Genomic DNA, 13,272 nt, shown 5'->3' with positions numbered 1-13,272 from the left:
GTAGAGTGCAACTGGCTGTGGATGTGACGCACTACCGTCAGGAAATGTATCTCAGCATGGTCGACTGCGGGCCGGGCCAGCTGGCCATTTGGAGGGAGCTGAGGACAGGCATTGCCGATGAGATTGGCCGCATTCTGAACGGGATATTCTTGGAGAGGGGTCCTGTGGAAGAACTGCTAATGGACAACGGGGCGGCGTTTCGTTCGGAAGCGTTGGGAGAGATGCTTGACCAGTGGAAGGTGCAACGATTATTTAGAGCGGCGTATAGACCGAGTGGCAACGGAATCGTTGAGAGGCACCATCGGACGATCAAGGCCATGGCTGAAAGGGGGCACATTTCGCCCCTGGAAGTGGTCTACTGGTACAATATGTCTCCCCGATCCGGACAAGCGGAAGAGTCTGTGCCGCACAGAGCGGTGTTCAAATATGAATGGAGGCATCCCTGTAAGATGCCGGAGTTCTGCAAGGAAGAGAAGGGATCCGCCGGTGTGAAAGTAGGGGAGGAAGTTTGGGTCAAGCCACCGAAGGCACGCTGCACATCACAATGGGGCAGGGGAACAGTGACAGCAGTCAATTCCAGAAACAATGTATCTGTGGATGGAATGCCGCGTCACGTGCTGGATCTGCACAGGATAGCTACTTCGTTTGATGAAGAGTGCAATGGAAACGAGCCACCTAGCTTGAGAAGATCTCGACGTGTAGGGCGCCCGCCCGGTTGGATGGCGGACTTCGAATTGGAGTAGGGGTGAACGCGAACTTTAAGATCAGGGTGGCGTGTGCTATGACGTCAGTGTCTGGGGAGGCGTGTGCTATGACGTCAGTGTCTGGGGAGGCTGACATGAAGGGGAAAAAGGGCAGAGGGAGCCTCGATTGGCATTCGTGCGCTTTTCGAACGGGGCTGCGGTCAGGACAAGACGTGTTAAGCGACGGTCTAGGCCTGGGAGAAGCAGCTGCTATTCCTGGTGTACTTTGGGTCGGGGCAAGCTTCAAGGATCAGATACCGCAAGACGGACTCGCAGTCAAGGAAAGGAAAACCGAGGTAAGGCGATTACATCTACTCGTACGCACACACCACAATGGAGTCACACAAAAACCCTCACCCTATTACAAGAAATCTATAAACATTTCACAGAATATCCTTGGAAGAACCTTCCACTTCATAAATAATAATGTTATTGCAAATAGTTCATTATGGCTTCCACATCAAACCCCTAATAACAGACTAACATGGCAGATACTACAAACTTGTTTATAGTTCATAACCATATTTTATACACTGGTACAGAAACACGATACCATACTGTCCCATGACCCTCCCACCTTCATAATATGTGTCTACTTTTTATATCTTTTAGTTCGGGCAGTGCTCGTGCATGACTCTACATAAGGCTTCTAATCACCAAGAAACCAAGTGGTGATGTTAAACCAGGGGACAGGCTGGGTCTTTAAGCCACGTAGGCTATGGTGGAGTTTGAACTTGGAATGCAAAGGGTCTGAGCAAATACCAAAAGGCATCAAGTTTAACAATCTTATGGTTCCACTAATCCACTGCCCTGAATTGGTATTCTATTTTACCAATCCAAATCCACGGGGCTTGTGCTGTTTTTATCTCATCAGTAGGTCTATGAGTGATAGAGATATTAAATTCAAAAAGGTGGCCAAAGTTGTTAGTGAAAAGAGAATTTAACAAAGCAATTTATATAGAGTAACTTTACATTAAGGAGTGGAATGAACAATTTCCTGTAATTCAGACTACCTCATGGTCTCAGCAGACCGAATGGAAAAGGCACTGCCCTGGATAATCTTGTGAGTTACTATCAAGTCAGCTGCAATATGTGTTGATGCCCAGTCAAGCAATAGGTTCAAGACATAAGTAACTGAGGGTATGCATCTGCTTCTACGTCACAGGACAGTTTCTAATATGTTTCTGATGACAAAAGTTACATGATTTAACTTCATGTTGGATAGACAATACAAGAATCATTGTATCTAACTACAGACATATTTTAAACTACATAGATCTTATCACATTTATTCTAACTTTCATTTCGTTCTATTTATGTCTTATCTTATACTGTTCCCTATTTCATTATTTTCATTTTATTTTTTTGATTTTATTATTTTAGTTTATCCTATTTCAGAGCAATTACTTTTTTTGACAGTTAAGCAAAGTTAAATGTTTTTAGCCCGCGTACTACACAAGGGAATTAACCAACACGATAATTCATAATTGATTATCTCCCTTCATTCATACCTATATTCACTACATCAATGATATTAACGTTTCACAATATCGTCATTTTGAACAGCAGAGTGTTGTTCATGTTTTGAATCTTGTTTGTAATTTGTTGACTTCTGTCAACAGGAAATCTTTGGTACCAAAGAAGTAACACAAAATCCTATCGAAACGACTCGCTTTAAGCATTCAGTACTTGTTCTTTCAATTCGTTACCAATATGTGTATGTGTGTAGTTTGCCTTTATGTGTCATGGCTTGACAACCAGTATTTGTTCACATCTCTGTAACTAGGCAATTGAAGAAAAATAGGCAAACAATAAGTACTATGTCAATTTGATTAGTTAACCCCAGCATGGCCATAGTTAAATGACTCAAATCAGTGAAAGTGTACAAATATGTGTGTGAAAGTATATATATATATATTATATAGTGTATGTGTGTGAGTGGGTATATGTGTGTGAGTATCATGCATATATAAAATCATATATAATGTCTGCTTCTCCATGCCTATATGAGTCGTTTGACATCCATGTCCCAAGCCAGTATGGAGCACGAAGAGTTTAACAGAGCCTGATGTGTCTGACAATTGCATCCTCCTCTAGTGTTTGCTTTTGACATGGTTTCTATTGCTGGATGGCCTTTATAATACCAACCACTCTAGAGAATGTACTGGAAGGCATCTTTTTTTCATGCCACTATAACTAATGAGGTTGTTATGCAGCTTGCAAGACTCAACCTCAAAGGGGAAGTTTTATACTAGAAAATGAGGGGTAAATATGAAAGAAGGTGCCAGTGCAGGATAGGCATTTTTATTGTAAAGGAGTATGACTACAAACATTTTAGAAGAGAGCAGTGGGAGCAAGTGGGGAGAGATGAAATAGTGATGAGGTGTCTTCTCCATCTTCAGACTTTTCCCTTTTTCTACTTTCCAACAAAGAGCTATGCCTGAAACATCAAATTCTCTCCTTTCACCAAGCGTCAAGCTAATACATTTCTTGTGCATGTCCTCGTGTTCTTTTTTTGTTTTGTTTTTTATTTGAATTGACTATGTAAAGTAATCTTAAATTTGGGTATACAACTTGTTGTATGCCATTTAAAACCCATTCACTGTATTGAGCTATCTGATACCATCAACAGTATGGATGTAAATGCCACTGGATTTACTTCAGGAATTCTTTCATGTACATAATTTATAAAATATGAGAAAAAGAAAATGGAATTCAGGAGATTCATTATTATCCACTATGATCATTTTGACCCACCATGCTCCAGTACCTTGTGAGGAAGATGCTTGCACCTATGATACACCACAACTGTTTGTACATCTCACCCATGAGGTACTGGTGCACAATGGTAAAAATGATTGTAGTGAGTAATGAAAAATCTTGGGAATTCCATTTTCTTTCTCTCATATATATATATATATATATATATATATATATATATATATATATATCATAATCATCATCTTCACTGTCATTTTCCATGCTTGCATAGGTCAGTCAGAGTTTCTAGAAAAAGCTTTCCAACAACCATATGCCTTTTCTGACACCAATTTTTACCTGTGTCCAAGCAAGGTAATTATTATTTCCCCATGGCCAGACATGTTTTTGCAAATTACTGAAAATGAATGACACTCTTTTACAACTACCTTGCAATGTCAAGACAAGGAAACACACACACACACATGATGGGCTTTTTTTAGTTTTCATCTTCTAAATCCACTAACAAGGCTTTTGTCAGCTGGAGGCTATAGTAGAAAACATTTGCCTTAGGTGCCATGCAGGTGGAATTGAATTAAAAACCATGTGGTTGGGAAGCAAGCTTCATATACTGCCTGGTTTTGTAGCTGAGTTGCATCCCTCTGCATAGTACCTTACTATCGCCCCAGGTTGACCAAATCCTAGTGAGAGGATTTGGAAAGAAGTCCTTTGCTTATGTGTGTGTGTGTATTGACATCATGCACTAGTTGTGAATGAGTATCACCATCATACATGCAATGTTGTTTGTTCCCAAACTTTTGTGGAAATATGGTCTGACCATTTGAAAATATTACCTTGCTTGGAAGCAAATGAGAGTTGGCAAATGGAAGGGCATTCAGTTGTAGAAACAACCTTCAACAAATTTAGTTTGCTCCACACAAGCATGAAATTGTGAACTTTCAAATGATGATGATGGTGACAATTGTCTGTGTGTGTTTGGGCACATGACTGTTTGTATTCTCTTTATCCTAATATGGGTGCACACTGGTTATAAACAAAAGTTCACATTTCATATAGTGTTGTTTGTTAGTAATCAAGCACAAAAGCATGTCCAGACTGTTCGTTGTTCAACAGACTGAAAGATTATTGGCTTGCAAGGAAACAGGTGAGTGTTGATATCAAGAAGGAAGGCATCTAACTGTAGTCCTATATATTTCTGCTATATAGATACATGTTATAAAATAGCACAAATATATATATATATATATATATATATATATATATATATATATATATATGTGTGTGTGTGTGTGTGTGTGTGTGTGTGTGTGTGTGTGTGTGTGTGTATGGAGGTGTCGGCTATAGCCTAGTCATCTGTACAGTTAACCAGGTGATACATGAATGAGTCATACCCAATGACTGGTGTAGCAGCACCATAGTCAACTACTACAATGGTAAAGGTGACGCTTTAGATACAAATAATTACAGAGGTATCAAGTTGTTGGATCAGGTAATGACGGTCACGGAGAGGGTCATAGCCCAACTAATTAGGGAAAGAATTAGTCTAGATGAGATGCAGTTTGGGTTCGTGCCAGGGAACAGCACCACTGATGCTATATTTCTGGAAAGACAGCTGCAAGAGGAATACCTACCCAAAGATAAACCTCTGTATCTGGCTTTTGTTGACATGGAGAAAGCCTTTGACAGGGTCCCCCAATCCCTTATCTGGTAGTCAATGAGGAAACTAGGGATAGCTGAATGGTTAGTGAGAGCTGTGCAAGCCATGTACTGGGGTGTTGTCAGTAAGGTAAGGGTTGGCAACAAGTACAGTAAAGAATTCTGGGTAGGGATAGGGGTCCACCAAGAATCAGTCCTCAGCCCCCTCTTATTCATCATAGTGCTCCAGGCAATAACAGAGGAATTCAAGACAGGATGCCCCTGGGAGCACCTCTATGTTGATGACCTTGCTCTAATTGCTGAGTCAATATTGGAACTAGAGGAAAAGTTTCAGGTGTGGAAGCAAGGATTAGAATCGAAAGGTCTTAAAGTCAACCTAGCTAAAACCAAACTCTTAACAAGTAGGAAGGCAGACAAACCACAAATCCCTTCAGGTAGATGGCCCTGCTCAATCTGTAGAAAAGGTATAGGTAGAAACTCTATGAGATATACTCAGTGTAAACTATGGACACATAAGAGGTGCAGCAATATTAAAGGAAGGCTAACTGGGAAGTTTTTGTATGTAGCAAATGCTCAGGTGCTATAAACACTGAAAATGTGAAGAGAACAGCTTCTGTCACATTCCAGGGGGAAAAACTACAAGTAGTTGATAGCTTCCATTATCTAGGGGACCAAGTCAGTAGCGGGGATGGATGCTCTGAAAGTGTAGCTGCTAGAGTAAGGATAGCCTGGGGAAAGTTCAAAGAGCTCCTACCTCTGCTGGTGACAAAAGGCCTCTTGCTCAGAGTAAAAGGCAGACTGTATGACGCATGTGTAAGAACAGCCATGCTACATAGCAGTGAAACATGGACTGTGACTGCTGAGGACATGCATAAGCTTGCAAGGAATGAAGCCAGTATGCTCCACTGGATGTGTAATGTCAGTGTGCATACTTGACAGAGTGTAAGTACCTTGAGAGAAAAATTGGACCTAAGAAGCATCAGATGTGGTGTGCAAGAGAGACTACTGCGCTGGTATAGTCATGTGTTGCGAATGAATGAGGACAGCTGTGTGAAAATGTGTCACACCCTAGCAGTTGAGGGAACCTGTGGAAGAGATAAATCCAGAAAAACCTGGGATAAGGTAGTGAAGCAAGACCTTCAAACATTGAGCCTTACCGAGGCAATGACTAGTGACCAAGACCTTTGGAGATATGCTGTGCTTAAGAAGACCTGAGAAGCCAAGTGAAACCATAGCCCATGGCCTATGCCAGTGGGTGTAACCAGCCCACTTATGAATACTCCTCATTCATTGGACAATAAACTTTGCTTGCAAAGACCTATTAAGGCAAGTGAAATCAAATCAAGTAACAGTACCACCTGATTGGCCAATAACAGTACCGCCTGATTGGCACTCATGCCAGTGGAATGTTAAAAGCACATCCAAGCATGATCATTGCCAGGGCCACGGATTGGCTCTTGTGCTGATGGCACGTAAAAAGCACCATTCAAGTGTGATCGTTGCCAGCATTGCCTTACTGGCACATGAAAAGCAACATTCGAGTGTGGTCGTTGCCAGTGTTGCCTGATTGGCACCCATGCAGGTAGCACGTAAAAAACACCTTTTGAGTATGGTCATTGCCTGACTGGCCCTCGTGGCATGTAAAAGCACCCACTACACTCTCGGAGTGGTTGGCATTAGGAAGGGCATCCAACTGTAGAAACTTTGCCAGATCAGATTGAGCCTGATGCAGCCTTCTTGCTCACCAGTCCTCAATCAAACTGTCCAACCCATGCCAGCATGGAAAGCAGACATTAAATGATGATGATGATGATGATGACGATATATATATATATATAATTAAGATTCAGTTGAATTAGGTATTTCAATTGAGACACCTTACTAGTTTGGTATAACCTGCACACCCCCAACAATATTATTTGAATATTGAATATCAAGACTCTGTGTAGGAGTATTTGTACCTAGTATTCTTGTCATCTGTGTAGACAACACAACCCAGCTAAGTGAAGATATCCGCTCTTGGTAATTCAGACATGTACTTTTTATGAAGGTACTTTCTATAGTATTTCTGAAGTGCAGATTCCAAGTTAGGTGAACAGAATATAAATATGTAACAAAGATGTACAGGTGGCTAATGACATAAATCAGTATTTAATGCCTATATATAAAATTGTAAAATACAAAGAAATAAATTTTGAGGATGAACAAGTCTTCATATTCTATATCGTTATACACACACATGTATGTGTGTGTGTGTATTTTTGATTCTATAGAATATATTTGATGTAAACACATATTTATAATCGTGTATGTGTGCATGTGTATCATCATAACCATTATTTTCATCATCATCATCATCATCATTTAACATCAATCATTCATGCTGGTATGGATGGTTTGACAGGATCCATTTGTTCCAAAGCCTGCATTGCCACTGTCTGCTTTGGCATGGCTTCTACAGCTTCATGCCCTTCCTAATGCCAGCCTCTACAACATGAACTAGGTACTTTTTTCATGATACTAGCATTAGGGAGCACCATTATGTATATGTGTATATGTTATGAAGATCAACTATAGAGTCATACCAACAGTAAATGCTTAGTTGTTATCCTTAAAAGTGATTTAACTCTTTTGATACCAACCAAAACTGCCATTGGTTCCATGATATAAACTTCCTGTTGTAAAGTGCTGTAGATTAAAAGTGCCTGTTAAAATTTCATGTTGATTTATGCTCTAAATACCAGCTCAATAATAACAAAGATATTTAAAAAATTCCTAATTAATTTCAAATTCATTTGGAATAAAGGCAGCATATTTCAACTGAGATATAATAACAAAAGAGTTAAAGTAGTAATGCAATTTTAGAACACACTCACATGTTCAGGTATTATATATTTGTACGTATTTTTCATTATCAGCACCTATGTAAGAAATTAAATTGTACACTCTAATATGTAAAATGTGAGTAGTATGCTAAAAGTTATACGGTGTATGTCAAAGTGTGAATGTGTGTGTTGTATAGACATATTTTAAAATTACATATCATTCCATCTCATCTTGCTCTCAGATATTATCACACACACACATACAAAGAGGCAAGGAGAGGCTGAGAAAGAGAGATAGGTATCTCAGTTTTCCACTCAGGCATGTGGAATTCCTATACCATGTGTGTATACACATTCATATGTACCAATGGAGAAGAATATTATCTCTATACACAGAGTAACCACATTTAATGCTCACGCATTCTCTGTAGAAAGCACTTCTTACTTTTTATAGTACACTTGGGGACTCATTCATTTATATATATAGACATTGGCTGTGTGGTAAGAAGCTTGTTTTCCAACCACCTGGTTCTGAATTCAGTCCCATTGTGTGGCACCTTGGGCAAGTGGTTTCCTCTACAACCTCAGGCCGACCAAAGCCTTGTGAGTGGATTTGGTAGACAGAAACTGAAAGAAGCCCATTGTGTGTGTGTGTGTGTGTGTGTGTGTGTATGTGTATGTATATATATATATATACTTTATTTAAAAGCGGCAGAAATATAACAAAAGATGTTACTCAGAGTTTCACGTTCCCGTTTGTCAGACAGTTTTGTTAAAATGGAACAGAAATAACAATATAATCAAAACTAGTTAAAGGATACACCTTTAAATATGGATTTGTTTCATTGGTCATTTCAATTAAGCATGCAATGAACAAAATAAATGAATTCAATATAAATTCATCCTATTGTAAAGTTGAAGGAAACCTTAAATCGAAGAGTAGATTCAAAATACATATTGTAAATAGTTATATACGAAATATAAGTCAATTAATACATTAAAATTAAAATTTAAATTTTCACGCTGCATTACATAAATATTTTACAACAGTATATACCCATACTAGACCATCTATACTATATATACATCAAAATACACAAATGCATGCACATAGTTACATACATATACAGGTGTATATATGTAAGACATAAATATATGCACAAATACATATATACACATATACATATATGAACGCAACCATGCACATGCATAAAAATCTCTTGGTGTATACATATACAAGTTAGTTATAACAGACAAGAGATACACATAAAAACATATCTAGGTCCTAACGTATATATATACAAACAACTCTTTTAAAAATTGCTAAGTGTTAATAATAAAAATCGGATAAAAGACATGCAAAATGGAATACCATATATCGAATTATCTATAAATATAACGATTAAATGGGTTTGTAAAATACAATAAAATGGAATAAAAATAAAATCTTAAACGGACAGGAAGTCCAATCTTTGCAATTGCAATTCTTTGGAAAAGAATTGGCACTGTGGCTATTTGCAGTTATCTTGTTGTTGTGCTGGTTAATGAAAGAGGCGAAGTTTCTGCAAAAAGAATAGCTGATCTTAATTGTTCTTCTATTAAATATTCTGTAAAATTTATGGTTAGGTTGAAAATGTCTAGAGACTAATTTTAAGAATTCCCTACCTATATTTGTTTTTACAGCCATATTAAAAATTGGGTTGAACCACAAGACCCTCCTAGTCCTAGTTCTACATGTTGCATTACTGCTAGCATTAAGTTGGTTATATCGGATCTTCTCAGAGAATCAACTATTCCTTAATGCACTATTGTAATAAGGTGCAGCATTTTGAAATGCTGTCTCATCTGAAGAAATTGATGATATTCATCAACCTACATTTCTGACTAAGTTCCTAAGAATAACTGGCGGATGATTGGATTATTTGCTAATATAAGATAGCTTATCATTAGGCTTACAGTAAGGTTTGAATTTATCTGACTGTAAATCTAAATTTATATCTAAGAAATCTACATTTTTAAGGTTAGTATCCATTGTAATCCATAAGCCCATCCTTTGGAAGAAAGCAATTAGATCCTTCCTAAGCTTATCTAATTCATGGCCATTTAAATTATGGGTGACTATAAGGCTGTCATCGCTAGCTGTTATGTTTAGGGTTCTTCTTTTCTTTTTCTTTCCCCCTCCCTACATTTTAGATATACTTCCTATCTCTCTTGTCTGTTATAACTAACTTGTATATGTATACACCAAGAGATTTTTATGTGCATGCATGGTTGCATGCATATATGTATATGTGTATTTATGCATATATTTATGTCTTACATATAGATGCCTGTATATGTATGTAACTATGTGCATGGTGCATGCATCTGTGTATTTTGATGTATATATGTATATTATAGATAATCTAGTATGGGTATATACTGTTGTAAAATATTTATGTAATGATAATGAATTTACAGTAGAAAATGTATATATGGGGTGCTGCAAAGTTCTTGGCTTTGGCTAAAAGAAAATGCAGGAGGATTAGTTACTTATAATTTTAGATTCACACACTTATTGCAGTAGTCCTTCAGTTTTTCTAAGCCCTGTGAAAGAACTCAAAAGTTGGGTCGCCAACCAAGCCTTTTGTGATACCCTTAAAACCAGGAACTCTTCAGCACCTCCTCATATTTGCATGGGTCAGACAGGATTTGTTGAGGTGGGTTTCCCATGACCAAATGCCCTACCAGTCACCAACATTCAAATTTCCAAAGAGAGGTAATATTTCACCATAGCCAGACATATTTTCTCAGAAAACTGGAAACAAAGGACAATGCTTGTATGACACTTGCAGCCTTCATGCAATGTAAAGGCAAGGAGACAATAACACACAAAGACACATATATACACATACACACACCAACATATATGTATAAAACAAATCTATAAGCCAGAAAAAATATGCGCTTGTACATCCATCAGCAGAGTAGGTACACAGTATCATATATTCATTACAACAAATTTGTTTCCTAATGGGTATTAAACTAGATGTTAGATAACAGCACAGTTATGTATGACCATATGCTTGCCACATTTTCCCCATGTCTGCTGGCTCTGACAAGCATGTAGTATTACGTAACATTACTATTATCTAACATCTGGTTTAATATCTAGTATGAAACTGATAGGTAAGAATGACTGTAATGAATATATAATACTGTTACAGTTTGATTAATATAAATATTAAACAAAGTGTATGTGTGTGTGTGTGTGTATATATATATATATATATATATATATATATATATATATATATATATATATATATATATATATTAATCAAAGTATATACATTCACACAAGAAAAATAATAATATACACAGGTTTATTTTAAAGTTCTTATGTGCGTTTCACCTCTATGATTCTTTGAAGCTCTGTGATAGATATTTCAGTAAACACTTCATTATGTATGACAGCTTCTTTCAGTTTCTGTCAACCAAATCCACTTTAGTTGGCCCAAGGCTATAGTAGAAGTCACTTGCTCAAAGTGTCACACAGTGGGACTGAACTCGGAACCATGTGGTTGGGAAGCAAAATTTTGTCCACACAGCCATACCTCCGCCACACGCACACACACATACATGTATAACAGTCAACAGGAGAGACGTTTAGTAATAGTTTCCGATTCACTGATCTACCCACTACATATATCAACCCCCTGGTTTTTCAGGGTCCACTTAACATAGATGTGTGTCTGCATATGTGTGTGCATGCATGTGTATATGTTTTTGTGTGTCTATGCATGCATATGTATGTGTGAGAGTAATTTATGTATGCATATATGTCTGTAAGTATATATGCATTGATGTATGTGCATGTATTTTTGTATGTATGTATGTATGCATGTATGTAAAAGTATGTATGTGTATGTATCTTTGTATATATATATGCATGTATGTAAGTATATATGCATTGGTGTATGTATGTGTATCTTTGTGTGGATGCATATATGTCTGTAAGTATATATGCATTGATGTATGTGTATGCATTTTTGTATGTATGTATGCATGTACGTAAAAGTATGTATGTGTATGTATCTTTGTATATATATATATATGCATGTAAGTATATATGCGTTGGTGTATGTATGTGTATCTTTGTGTGTATGCATACATGCATGTATAAATATATATGTGTATGCAACTTTGTATGTTTGTATGTATGTATGCATGCATGTATGTATGTATGTGTATATGCATACATGTATGTATTTGTATGCATGCATGATGTGCACGTCTGTTGTATAGTAGCAAAATTTACACCTGAGAAAACATTAAATATAAAATTTCAATATTGTTACATTTTATTTATCTCTCTCTTTTTTTTTTTATTCAAGATCTTGAATCAATTCCCAAATAAGGAGAAGAATTAAACTAGATTTTAGTGGATCACAGCTAAAATTTTAAATTCATCTATCAATGCATGCACACATACACATACACACACATGTGTGTATGAATGCGTGCGCGTGTATGTATATAGATATGTGTGTGTGTGTGTGTCTGTCTATCCAGATATATAATCTTGTTCCTGTTGCTTTTCCTTACTTTCTCTTTCTCTCATATTTTCCTTCTATTTTTCTTTTCCTTCCGACTCAACCTTCTTACATTCTCTCTCTCTCTCTCTCTCTGTCGTTCCCCCTTTCTCAGCTCCTTTATAGACTCAATCTATTTTTCCATTCCTCCCACCTCTTTAATTTCTTCTTTTCGATCTCTCCCTCTCCGTCTCTTTATCCGTTTGTCACTAATATTGGCTCTCTTTTGTAGTTCCCCTCTCTCTCGATCTCTCTGGCGCTCTTTATCTCCCCTTCCTCTAACTCTGCCTCTAGCTTATCCCTTTCCCTCTTCTTCACTCCCTTTCTCTTTTAAATTTCTCTGTCTGTCGTTTCTTTCTCTCACTCCAGCCCCCTCTCTCTCTCTATCTATCTATCCCTCTCTGTTCTTTTCTCTCTTCCAGCTCGTTTTGTTTCCGCTACCTGTTTTCTTATTCTTTCTCTCTCACTCAGTCTCTGTTTCTCGCTGTCTGTATCTCTCTATCTCTCTTCCTATCCCTTTTCCCTCTCTTATACTCAGTCACTCTTGGCTTTTCTCTATTCCCTCTGCCTCTCCTCTCATCAAAAGCTTCCTCTTTCTCATATTCATCAGTCTCACCCACAATATACATACATACTAATATAACATAGCTATACATATATACATCCATAAATATATATACATACATACGTACATTTATATTGATAATACATACACAAATACATATTTATATATACACATACTCTCATATATATTTA

The 13,272-nt window shown here is 37.4% G+C and overlaps 1 protein-coding gene across 1 annotated transcript in view; it reads left to right on the top strand.

The window, feature by feature from the left end:
• Positions 1 to 12,931: 12,931 nt before the first annotated feature.
• LOC106875358 (guanine nucleotide-binding protein subunit beta-5) overlaps positions 12,932 to 13,272 on the top strand; it is a 76,890-nt gene continuing 76,549 nt past the window's right edge. The window contains exon 1 of the mRNA XM_014923450.3: positions 12,932 to 13,272. This exon is cut by the window's right edge and continues 299 nt beyond it. The gene's annotated coding sequence lies outside the window, so the exon portion shown is untranslated.

Source organism: Octopus bimaculoides, chromosome 2, assembly GCF_046866305.1.
Source record: "Octopus bimaculoides isolate indiv1 chromosome 2, ASM4686630v1, whole genome shotgun sequence".
NCBI classification, from domain to species: Eukaryota; Metazoa; Mollusca; class Cephalopoda; order Octopoda; family Octopodidae; genus Octopus; species Octopus bimaculoides.
The sequence above is the reverse complement of the archived record's forward strand: the minus strand, read 5'-3'. Positions and strand labels throughout refer to the sequence as shown.